This window comes from Cupressus sempervirens, chromosome 8, assembly GCF_028749045.1.
Source record: "Cupressus sempervirens isolate cs-2001-9-10 chromosome 8, ASM2874904v1, whole genome shotgun sequence".
NCBI classification, from domain to species: domain Eukaryota; kingdom Viridiplantae; phylum Streptophyta; class Pinopsida; order Cupressales; family Cupressaceae; genus Cupressus; species Cupressus sempervirens.
This window is the reverse complement of record NC_143125.1, coordinates 705,916,544-705,929,339: the sequence shown is the minus strand read 5'-3', so window position 1 is coordinate 705,929,339 and position 12,796 is coordinate 705,916,544. Positions and strand designations below refer to the sequence as shown.

Here is a 12,796-nt window from a genome sequence, read left to right as displayed (position 1 = left end):
TAAAATTAAAAAAAAGTTTCAATTTATATGTCTTCACATTTCTTAAGGGATATCTACATTAGTTTAATAAATTAATCATTTATAGTTAAGGTTTAGTTAGGATCTCTAATCTAATTGGTCATGAATGCTAATTCTACAACCTATGACAAATTAGAGGCCCCTAATCTATATTACTATAATTTAATAATGATATATAATAATAAAAATATTGAAAAAAGGCCATTAAACTTAAAAATTTTAAAGGTCTAAATAAACATGAAAAAAATTAAAGGTCTCAATAGAGATAAAAAGGGGTTAAGGTCTTGCTAAAAATATGTTCAAATGTTGTCTCATGAAATCATAAAGGCCAATTGCACCTCTTAATCTTAGCCGTCCATCCTATCACTCACTAGTCTATAAATTAAGTGTCATGGATTCGTGAGTCATCTTCAGAAGGCTATCAAGTGAAGTAAATTATGAATATTTTTATCCTCTGTTTCTCCTAAGTAGATTGCTCGCAATCTTGTCAATTTTAGACAAGAAAACCCTAAGTTCAACATCCAGAGCTTATCAAGTGAAGTTAGGGCCCGCTTTGCTAAGGTTAGGGTGCATTCTACTTATATGAATATAAAGATTCCCTCCATTAACGGAAAGATCATGAAAAGAATTGTTGGATTTGAACCATGATCCACTAAAATTGAAGAAAGAGTACATACTAACATAGTCATCATGAAATTACTAGAGAAAGTTTAAATGCACTTTATTTCTGAAATTCTACAATAAAAATATTGTGAATCTATATTACTTTTTCCTTATTTTATCTTTTTATCTTTAAACTGCTCTTTTCAGATGAATCTGGGATGTTGTGTATATTATCCTTTTCTTAAATATTATTTACCCTTATATATATATATATATTTTCAATCTTTGAGTGTACGTACTATTATTCTGTAAAGTCTGCACAGTAAGAATATTTGTATCTATTATTTCTAATAAGTAGATTGGTCATAATTATACAATAGTTGCCAAGTTTATACTATTATACTGCAAAGATGCCAGAGTTCATGACAATTCACTTGAGATTCCCTTGTTTAAAGTGACCTGCATATCCACATTAATATACAGATCATAACAAGCATGTATTGAACTTGAACATGACAAACATATGTTGGACTTGAACCATCGTCCAACAAACATGCTATTGTGTTTTAATATTTGATACAGATGTTCTGACCCATTGTCATTGAGTTCTCACTCATTATGGATGCTTGCATGGACTGTTATGGCAGTTGTTAAGGGCGGGAGTTATTGCACAAACAAGGAGAATAGACTATTCAATGGAGACAGGAGGGAAAATTCCCTTAGTTCTGGATCAGATGGGAGGAAGAGGAAAGTAAAGTACTTTTATGACCAAGATGTGCCATTTTACTACTATGGAGAAGGCCATGCTATGAAGCCTTTCCGCATAGCACTGACACAGAGTCTTGTTTATGTATATGGATTGCACAAGGAAATGGAATTTGTGAAGCCCAATCCTGCAGAAGATAGTGATCTAGCTGTGTTCCATGCAGAAGACTATGTAGCATTTTTGAGAAGAATAACTCCAGAGATAGTGAAGGACCAAGCCAGAGCAATGGAACAGTTTAATATTGGAGGTCACCGTCCAGTTTTCAAAGGGCTGTATCAATACTGCCAAGCATATGCTGGTGCTTCGATTGGGTGTGCTGTTAATCTTAATATGAAAAACTGTGACATTGCCATTAATTGGGCCGGAGGTCATAGTCATCCAAGAAAATGTAAGGCATCTGGATTTGGCTATGTAAATGACATTGTTCTATCCATTCTGGAGCTGCTGAAGTGTCACGAGGTGCATTCTTTTATTTCTCATTCATATATATGTTTATTCAGCTATTGTTTGGAGGTTAATTTAATATTTTCTGTTTTGTGAATGAATTCCACTTAATTTTAAAGAAGTTTGGACTTTAAAAAAGAAAGTATAACAGTCTGTCTATGTTCTATGGTTTTGTTACTATAAATCTTTTACTATCCAACTGGTTAGCATGTGCAAATTTGCTATTTTCAGTTATGTTTGTTGAAAGCGTTCTTGAGTCCTGCAAAATGAAGAAACTCTACTGATGTTTTCTTTCTTAATAGACATCTTGTCAATAACTATTATGAAAAAAGACCCCATGATTAGATTAGTGTTTGTGTCACAGATATCTTCTTATTACAGTCCAAAAAATAAGAACACATCATATACTAATAGTCAATTCAGCTTGTATTAATAGTCAATAGATTTTTTAGTTTTTTTGGTTGGGGATTGGCCCATATGTGCCACTATTGAGAAATTTCATAAAGTCTACTGGAACATGTAGCTACAAGTACTGACATTTTTTAGTGAGCCACTATTGGTGCAAAACAAAGGTCTCCACAGTCTTATAAAGAGATATGTGAATATCCAAAAGGTGAAACATTAGCTTTAAGAACTTCACTCACCCTTCAGAAAATTTTGACAAAATCCTACTTATAATTTAAGAGTTCAAGGTGTGTCAATTCTTTTTTTTTTTTTTACTAAAAGAGAGGTAAAAATTTTATTGAATACCAAAGAGAGCAAAACAGCACAAGAAACAAAAAGAACTACAGAGCTTTATCCTAGTCCACAAGTTGATCCAATGTCTGAGATAAATCAAGGGGAAGCATCCTATGATCAATAATGTTCCAAGCTGGCCCATGCTGGAAGGCCCATTTAGCCAAACAATCAGCCACATGGTTCCACTCACAAGGGATATGCATAAAAGACACAGAATCTAGAGAATTGCATAACTGAGTGATCTACTGAATAACTAGAGCCAAATGCCAATCCACATGCACAGAGTTCCTTCTATTCAATAAATTCACAACCACCTGTGAGTCAGTCTCACAGATAATTCTTCTCTAGCCATATTGACAACACTGTTCTACTGCATCCAAGATAGCCAAGGCTTCCATGAGGTTATTAGTATGGTAACCCTTGTATATAGAAAACATAAACTGAATATCACCATAGCTGTCATGCCCAACTCCTCTAATACTAGCTTGATCGGGATTTCTCCGAGAAGAACCATCTATGTTGATTTTAAGAACTCTAGCCTCAGGAGATCAATGCCCCTCATGATTAACACACCGAAAGTGCTACGTAGCTCTATTCCCAAAGTGGCTGTGGGGGACCGAGGGAGTGCCACCTTGAAGAGGAAAGGAAAGCTGTGAATAAATACCAACATCTCTAGGATCCAAACCTCCACCAATATCACATTTAACTAGGAGTGTTTCATGAAGAGAATTAACAATTTTTCCCTACACATGCTTGATCTCAAACTGCACATCGTGAAAGGTCCTCCTATTCCTCTCAAGCCAAACATGCCATAAAATAAGGGAAGGGCGAATAGTCCAAGCAACCTGAAGGAAAGAAGTCTTGGAAGGGGGATGACCCAAATGGTCCCAGAATTCAAACAAGGAGGAAGCATGCCAGCACATGCATCCCCATACACTCTATCAGAAGTGCCAAATCTGTTTGGCAAAGGGGCACTGGAAAAAAAGGTGAGAAACAGTCTCTTCACTATTGCAGCATAAAACATAGATGGAAGGCCCATAGAAGCCTCTCTTGTGGAGATTCTCCCAAGTAAGACAATGATTGTAAACCAGAATCTAGAGGAAAAATTACACTTAGACCATGAAAAAATATTTCAAACTTTCTTCCACCAAGAGACCTCCACCTCACCAAAAAGTTGCTTACTCAGCACAAGGTACCCTAAAGAAACATAATGCTTGCCAGAAGAAGCACCTCCCCAAGCCAAAACATCAAGTTCCTATAGAGAGCTGCACTCCCTAGAAGCCAATATCTGAGATAGTTCCAACTAATCCCATAGAGAGCCACCTGGTGGCCAACTAGAAGAATTCTTCCATCTGTAACCCACAACAAGGCCCAAGTTATAAGCCTCCTTATAATGAGCCACCTTATTCCATCTAGCAGAAAGGAAAAAATCACAAAGAGACTGCAAGTGCGGATGAGAGGATAAGAGAGGAGGATGCCCATTCGAAGAATCACTCCAAAATAGAGCCTCAGTGCCTCTATTACAGATCCAAAATAGACTTCTCTTCACCAGGTGAGCACCAATCTTGAGGGTATTCCACACCATAGAGCCTCTTCCATCAAGAGAAAACCTAGAAATATCTGAAAGTTCAACATGAGGTAAATACTTGTGTGACAGGATAGGGGCCCAAAGCTGAGACTGATTGGAAAAATCAGCACCAATAGAGCTTGGTAGTAAGAGCTTGATTCTTTTTTTAGCTTGCAAATGGTATCCCAATTGATGAGGCTCCATTTGGTATTTTGCAGATTGTCGCTCCAAAGAAATTTTTAAGAGAAAGTATCAAATTCCTTAAGAAAATACGTTGGGGCATCCTAAACCATGCTTCTGTATATGGGAAGGGCCTTAATCATAGATTGTAGGAGTGTCACCCTGCCAGCAGTAGAGAACCACCTATGAGTGCAATGATTGACTTTTTGTCGAAGTTTGTCAAGCAAGCTTTGCTAGAAAAGCCTAGGTTGTCTTCCCACCACAATAGGGACCCCCCAAGTAAGGCAAAGGGAGAGACTCAATCTAAAATCTTAGGATATTAGCAATCCTCAATTGGATGGGCTCATGAGTGTTGAAGGAAAAAATAGATGACTTGTGGTCATTAACTATTCTGCCTAGAGGAAGCCAAATAAGTATCCAGGGTGTGCCGAAAGGCTACAGCTTCTGAGCTCTCTCAACAAGGGCCATATCATCAACAAACTGAAGGTGGAAAAGAGTGGGCAAACCATTTCCCCATTGCCATCCTTGAATTAGATTTTGGGAAACATGAGACTTGATAAGTCTACCAAGTCCCTCAGCCATAATGATAACCAAATAAGGAGAGAGTGTATCTCCCTGGCGAAGACATTTAGATGCTCATTAAGGACCAAGAAGGAAGGAGTAGTAACATAGCTCAGAACCCATCTAACCCATTCTTGACTGAAGCCAAAAGCCAGAAGAACTTTCTGCAAGAAACCCCAAATGACTCTGTCATAAGCCTTAGCCATATCAAGCTTAATGAACATGGCACATTCCCTAGAAGTACACATAAAGTGAATAACTTCAGAAATAATAACCACCCCATCCAAAATTTGTTTTGTGGCCACAAAACCCCCTTGTTCCTCAGAGATAACCATGGGAAGACAAACTTTAAGCCTCTTAGCTAGGAGCTAGTAACAATTTTATAGACCACATTACAAAGAGCAATGGGCCTAAAGAATTCTAGCTGATTAGCCTTTTCCTTCTTCAGAATAAGGACTAAGAAAGTAGCATTCAAGGCCCCGAGCATTTAATTGTTGGAATAGGACTCCTGAACCACATCCAAAAGAGGTCATGATTGATAATATCCCAAAATTCCTGAAAGAATTCAACAGGCAAGACATACAAATTGGCCTCATAAGAGAGACATTCAAATTGACCTAAACAACTACTAGATATTTTTCCCTACTAGATGTTTTCCAACATCACAATAAAATGATTTACTTTATTACTGTAAATGGAAATCAATCTTCCAAGCGTTTAAGATAACCTTTTTAGGTTTATACTAACTCTCCTAATGAGACTGCTAATGGAATTTCTTTTGCAAATCTTCAATCGAACATGTCTAGAATTAATAACATAAAAGAAAATAAATAATGCAGTTATTGAGAACATTTGGAAACATAGCTCCTGAATGGACACGGTAAGGTTATTTACATAGCAATATTTAGATGCTTTAGTTTTTAGTTTTCTCCCAATGATGAAGATCTCTAGCGAAATTAATGAAAATGTCAAATTGTTTATAATTAAGTTTGATGGCACACATCATGGAGTCATTGGCGTATGCTCGACAGTATTGTTACAACACACTGAAATCAGGACAGAGTTCTCCCACATTAAACCGTCTCAATGCTATCACTTGATCATGCATGCCTTGTGGACTTTATTGTTGGTACTAATTTTTACGGCTTTATTCCTCTTTGTGGGTTTGTTGGTACATGACTTCTAGGGTTTCATTTGTTTGTGGAATTGTTCTTGTTTGACTTTGAAATAAAGCATTTTTTTCCAAGCCTTGTCATTTTCTGTTCCATTTTGTGCTTAATTATTTAGATTCTTCATTTTCTTCTAATAGTTGATGATATATAATCTTTTGAATGTCAATTCTCTCCTAGATGATGTTGTGTTTATTGTATTTAGATTTCTAGTTTTCAAATAGTTGATATATAATCTCTTTCATATCATATATTTACAATCTTATTTCCAATCATTATTCAACATTTGAATATTCTCTTCTTCTGGCTAGTATTAGTTTTTGACAGTTTCATTCAACTTTGTGGATCTGTTGGTGCTAGCTTTTTAGGGTACTATTTATTTTGAAGAATTTTTCTCATTTTGATTTTGAAATAATGTATTTCAAAGGAAGTAGATTTCCACAATTCTGTATGTTGCTTCTAAATTCTATTGTGAGAATTTCTTATCATCAATGACTACGCTAAGTGATCCACCATTTCCTCATAAGAATAACTTGTGGAGTTGTTCTTGTTAGAACTGTTTTTTAGGGTTTTATTGAATTTTGTGGATTTCTTGGTAGTAAATTTTAAGAATTATTTTGTTTTTGTTAGTGTAGTTTTTTATTTTTCCTATTTTGATAGGTTTTTCCTACACTTTTAATAATCTCGCTTAGGTTAATAAAGCATGTCTTATTAGGTGAATGGTTGTGAGGTGTCACCTTCCTACATGTGAGCATCCATTAGCTATCTTGGAAAGATACTTTGCTATCTTTAGTCCAATAGATGGTTGCTCCTCATTGGTTGGTGTTGCCACCTCCTCCCTCTTCCTTGCCTATATAAGCATGCTACCTGGCTTGTATTTGTATCTCTTGTTTTTGCATCCTCTTAATGCTATTTTGCTTCCAGCATTTGCATTACTCTCTTGGAGACTAACTCTATGATGCTATTTTGATTTTGTATCATTTGCATTCATAGTTTAGATATTTACTCTTTGCACTAGTTTTCTGGGTTATTAATCTTTTCAGATTCTAACATGGTATCAGAGCTTTTCTATGTGCAAGAGTAGATTTTAGTTTCCTTATTTGAGAGATTCGGGGGGGGCAAATAAACTTTATTCTAGTTTTTTGAAAAACGAAGTATGCTCTTCTCTTGCATCTTTGGATGATCTTGAGAATCAGAAAAGTTTTGACAAAAACAGTTTTTCTCTGGGGTTTCAATCTCAAATCTAACAACCAACTTGCATATTTGGAGTTTTCAATCAGTTTTGCAGGTTCCAGCATGCCATTGATGGACTTGAGAAGCTGATCCAGCATTTGCATGTCAAATTTTGGTTGCTGGGGTCGTTTTCTGATTTTTGGAGCCGTTTTTTTCTGTTAAAGGCGTCTGATTTACACTACAACAACATCTTTTGTTCATCAGCAAGAAAAATGCTTTCTGGGTTTTGTTCGCAGCCCTGAAAAACCATCTGGGTATCTTTTAGATTTTGCATGCAAGCTATATATTTTTTAAAATTGAGCATGCAAAGCTACAGCCATACCCCTCTCCGTTGGCAGCCACAGATTTGAATGCAGTTTTCAAATGTCTCGTTCTTGCTCATACGGACTCCGATTTTGATGATTCTTGTTATGAACTTGGCTATTTTTTTGTGCTCTATCCACTATTGGAGTTATTTTTTGATTTTCATGCATGAATTCTTCAGAAATTGCAGATTCTCAGCCGTGACTGTGCACAGTTCTTGTTTTGGAAACTTCGGAGGATCATAACTTTCTCATACGACCTCATATCGAGGCGATTCTTTTTTTGAAAGTGCATGATTTTTTGAGTAGATCGCAGTGGTGCTATTCGTTTCCTTGATTATTGTGCCCAAGTTTCACTTTTAACATATGCTCTTCATGAGGGTTTGTAATGCATTGAAATCAAGACCTACTTGTGGTTTTTTGGCCATAACTTTTGCATATGGAGGTATTTTTCCGATCCAAAAGAAGCGTCAAAAAGCTGGTTTTGAGACAGAGATACTGGTATAGGTTTTTTTGAGTTTTGATACAGTTTGGTTGTCTATTATGGCAATCAAAGTCGGATGTTCTATTTTGCACTCCGGGAGGCGTATCTTGAGCTTTCGATCTCCGTTTTTGGACTTCTTTATATCGCTGGAAAGCTCTTTCTGTGCTCTTTCCAGTAATGTTGGTTGTTGTTCCAGATTTTGTTCCAGACACATCCTATTCAGTCTTTTGCATTTTAGCATTCTGGTGGATATTCTGTTTGTTTCAAGTCCGGAGATCGATTTTGTTGCTTCAGTTGCTTCGTTTTGGGCTTTACCTTTTGTTGTTTCAGCCTTATATTTTTTCTGATCATTGTTGATATTCACTGTAAGCATCTTTATGCAACGCACTGAGATAAAGTGCCACTCTTGCGATTCGAGATTCTTTTCATCATTGTGATTCGTTGTACTCGCACTATTATATAAAGTGTCATGGGGGGGATAGTTGTTTGCCGCTTATAGGCTCTCTTTCTCTAATTCCTCATGCAGTGTCGACGACACATGCCTTTATTTGTGTTTGTACCTCACTCTCGATGAGTTTGGCTCCTGTGTTGTAGGAGATTTTTTGGCCCATCTTTTCAGCTGCCTGTCACCTCACCTACCTTAAGGGGAGGTCATATTGTTTTTCTATGCTTCTTTGGTTGATGGTTCATGCCTTCTATTTTCATGGAGGTTCTTTTGGTTGATGGTTCGTGCCTTCTATTTCCATCGAGGTTCTTTTGGTTGATGGTTCGTGCCTTCTATTTCCATGGAGGTTCCTTTGGTTGATGGTTCGTGCCTTCTATTTGCATGGGGGTTCTACCGATCAGCATTTTGACAAAGTTTTGCAGTTCTTCATGCTTCAGTGATGCTGCTTCTTCATGATCACTCCTTGTTCCTATTTTAGGGGACAATTTCCCTAGCGAGAGACTTCTTCAGTTCTTCACTAGGTTCTTACCTCTTTTTGGGGGAGGGTTTTTCCCTTGTGGTTTTCTCTCTTTCCCCGCTTTCAGAGGTTGCATCTTCTTGCATTGTACTTGGGTACCTAACATGGCCTCGTTGCCGGGACCCATTTCTACATTCACCTAAGCTTCGCTTATGGGGGGGTGTTAGTGTAGTTTTTTATTTTTTCTATTTTGATAGGTTTTTCCTACACTTTTAATAATCTCGCTTAGGTTAATAAAGCATGTTTTATTAGGTGAATGGTTGTAAGGTGTCACCTTCCTACATGTGAGCATCCATTAGCTATCTTGGGAAGATACTTTGCTATTTTTAGTCCAATAGATGGTTGCTCCTCATTGGTTGGTGTTGCCACCTCCTCCCTCTTCCTTGCCTATATAAGCATGCTACCTGGCTTGTATTTGTATCTCTTGTTTTTGCATCCTCTTAATGCTATTTTGCTTCCAGCATTTGCATTACTCTCTTGGAGACTAACTCTATGATGCTATTTTGATTTTGTATCATTTGCATTCATAGTTTAGATATTTACTCTTTGCACTAGTTTTCTGGGTTATTAATCTTTTCAGATTCTAACAGTTTTGAGAAACTGTTCTTGTTTTGATTTTAAAATATTATATTTTAGAGAAAGTAGATTTCCACAATCAATGAGAGAAGTTTGTATTTTGTTTCTAAATTAGATTGTATGATATTTTTCACATCAATGTTTCTATCACACTCCTTGTCCACATAATGTGACCTAAAAATTTAATAAAAAATTTACATGATCTATTTCAAAAGAAACATAAAAATAATATATTTTCTGTTGATTTACCTTTTTCTATAAATTCCTTGATTTTCACTGTTTGCAATTTTAAAGTTTCTTCAAATAGATGATAAAAGGTTAATGATATGTAACCTCTTTTTCCTTTTTCTCTTGGTGAACTTTTTTAAGATTGTTAAAAGTTACTGCATTTTGAATTGTTTTGCCATTCTCTCCATAATGATTTTGGATATTTCAAATCCATTCTGTTCATATATCTACTCTTCATGTTTATTATATTCTTATGATAAAATTTTTTTTGGCAGCGTGTCTTATATGTTGATATTGATGTCCACCGTCGTGATGGTGTGGAGGAGGCCTTTTACACAACTGATAGGGTCATGACTGTTTCTTTTCACCAATATGGGGACAGTCTTTTCCCTGGTTCAGCTTATGGAGATCATAGCATTGGCTATGGGAAAGGAAAATATTATTCGATAAATGTCCCCTTGGATGATGGAATTGATGATGAAAGTTTCCATTCTCTATTCAAACCCATCGTTCAACAAGCAATGGCTGTCTATGATCCTGAGGTTGTTGTACTTCAATGTGGAGCTGATTCTTTGGCTGGAGACAAACTGGGCGGTTTTAATCTCTCTTTGAAAGGGCATGCAGAGTGTGTACGATACATGAGGTCATTCAATGTGCCACTTTTGCTATTGGGTTGTGGTGGATTCACACTTTTGGTGTTATGAGGTATTTATCTTTAGGTTGTTTAATGTTATTTCAAATTTAATTATATTAGAAACTAAACATTGATATCTTGAATTTAATTATATTAAATTTTTATCATCAATATTTTAGATTGCATTATTGTTTTTAAATTTGATTATCTCGTCACACTAAATTTTTGGTGAATTTGCTTAACACAACTAGAAATCTTATAAATTTAAAGATTCAAATTTAATATTGTAATTTAATCAGCTTTCTTTGTTCCAAATGTACAGACAGCAGTTGCAGTTGGTAAAGAGATTGATGAGAAAATACCCCAGTATTTTTATTCTCAATATTTTAGTCCGGATTTCAATATTAATGTGTCTCCACTGATTATGGAAAACAAAAACTCAAAACCGTCCTTGGATAGAATTAGGTTTGTTGGCACTTATTTCTTGACTCCCATTTTGAAAAATTTCTCGGACTCCTAAAACTTTGTTATTTTAAACATTTTGACAGGTCTAGAGTTCTGGAGAACATCAATAAAATGCCATGTGCACCAAGCGTCCAATTTCAGGAACGCCCTCCAAATGCTAATTTCCCCGAGCCGGTACATTCATAGATGCTTCTTCTTTGGGAATTTTATCTTTTGCAAGTGAATATGTATTTACTGATACTTATACACTGTTCCTTTATTGTTTTGAGACATTGACAGGAAGAAGAACATGATAATACAAGCAGTAATCGACGTTCATAGTTCTACTAAGAAATATTCTCTTCTCTAGGAAAATATAGTTTTGCCATCATTTAGAATTTTAATCGAGGAACGTATTTCTGTGCTACCATCAAAGGTGCTTTTTAAGTTCTGATAAATGATGGGAATAGTAGTGCTATCGAATATTTCTTCAGCGTCTGAATTATTTTGCATACTGTACTGTGGATTATACTACTTTCATTCATAAAACATGCATCTAGTTATATTACAGTTAATCTTGTTTCTGAACTGCGTTATCCTACTCTTTTAACATTTCCAAGGCATTTTTTGGTACACAAACGAATTGGGTGGTATATAACATACCATCTTCTGGAGCACACAAGGTAGAATGTTCCCACATCTTTAGATATCTTCCGTAGACTTTATTGATTCAGGCATCTTCTACTCTTCTTAGAAGATTTTGACTATTAGTAGAGTCGGTGGTCATGGTATTCATAGGGTTAGCAATATCAGAATTGTAATTTGAATATTTGGGGTGAAATGTTAGATTGTGGGTTGAACAGATTTTGTTATAAATATGAACTTGCATGCTTTTTTACGGTTTAGATTTTGTTTTGATGTTGATGAGCTTTGAGTTTGATGTGGCCTCTAATTCATCTCCCTTGTATTTATATAAGGGAGCCTCTATCAAAATCACTTATAGCATTGTCTGTAGCCGTTCTGGATTTTTGTAAGCATTAATAAACAAAGTTGTAACGTGGAAATTTAGGTTGAATCACAAGTAATGATCACAAGTTGCATCATTACTGCTCATCCTGGATCTTTTGAATCATGTCTGCCAAAGAGGCGTCAAAGTTGGCCTAGGCTGGACTGAAGTGAAACCATATTAAACGCGATATCTTTCTTATCAACCATGGCTTTTCCATCATTTAGCAGTTGGAGAAAATTGCTCTCTTTCAGCTTGAGTATGGCTGTAACCTGTAAAACAACATTAGATCTTATGAGTCTCAGTGAGAAACCTGCACCTCCCCTGAAAGATATCGTTATTCCTAGCTTTCCAAATGCTCCAAAAAATATAAGAAGATAAAATAGACCAGAAAAGACTTTCTCAATTGCGCTGTCATATGCAACCAGAAATTATATTGCAATAAGAAAAATTACCATCAAGAATCAGTCCAAAAGAATACCACACATGCCTGGCAAAGCTACAGTCAAATGGGACAATAATTGGGAGTATGTTCACTAGGTTTAATGAAAGGAAGCTTATGCAAGAAAACCCTCCAGAGGAAGCAATTGACTTTGGGTTCAATTGGCCTGCACCAAAGCTGGGAGAAACATCTTTTCCAAGCCCTCAATTCTAAGTCAAGGTCCCAAACAGATTTAGCATGGTTGACAATGTAAGAACTAGCAGAGAGGAGGGAGTTAATGTACTTAACCTTCACCAGATGTAAGGGAGTAGAATCAGGCCATCTTAACTGGGCAGAGCAAGAGGAAGGAGAGCAGCAGAAAGGATTCACGGAAAGGCTATGGAGAGCATTATCCTACAAGTTAAATTTCATAGCAAGAACTTCCCATGAAATAAGATCA

General features: G+C 36.2%; 1 pseudogene; it reads left to right on the top strand.

Annotated features, from left to right (window-relative positions):
* Positions 1-1,316: 1,316 nt before the first annotated feature.
* Positions 1,317-11,251, top strand: LOC149544385 (histone deacetylase 19-like; annotated as a pseudogene).
* The last annotated feature ends 1,545 nt before the right edge of the window (positions 11,252-12,796 follow it).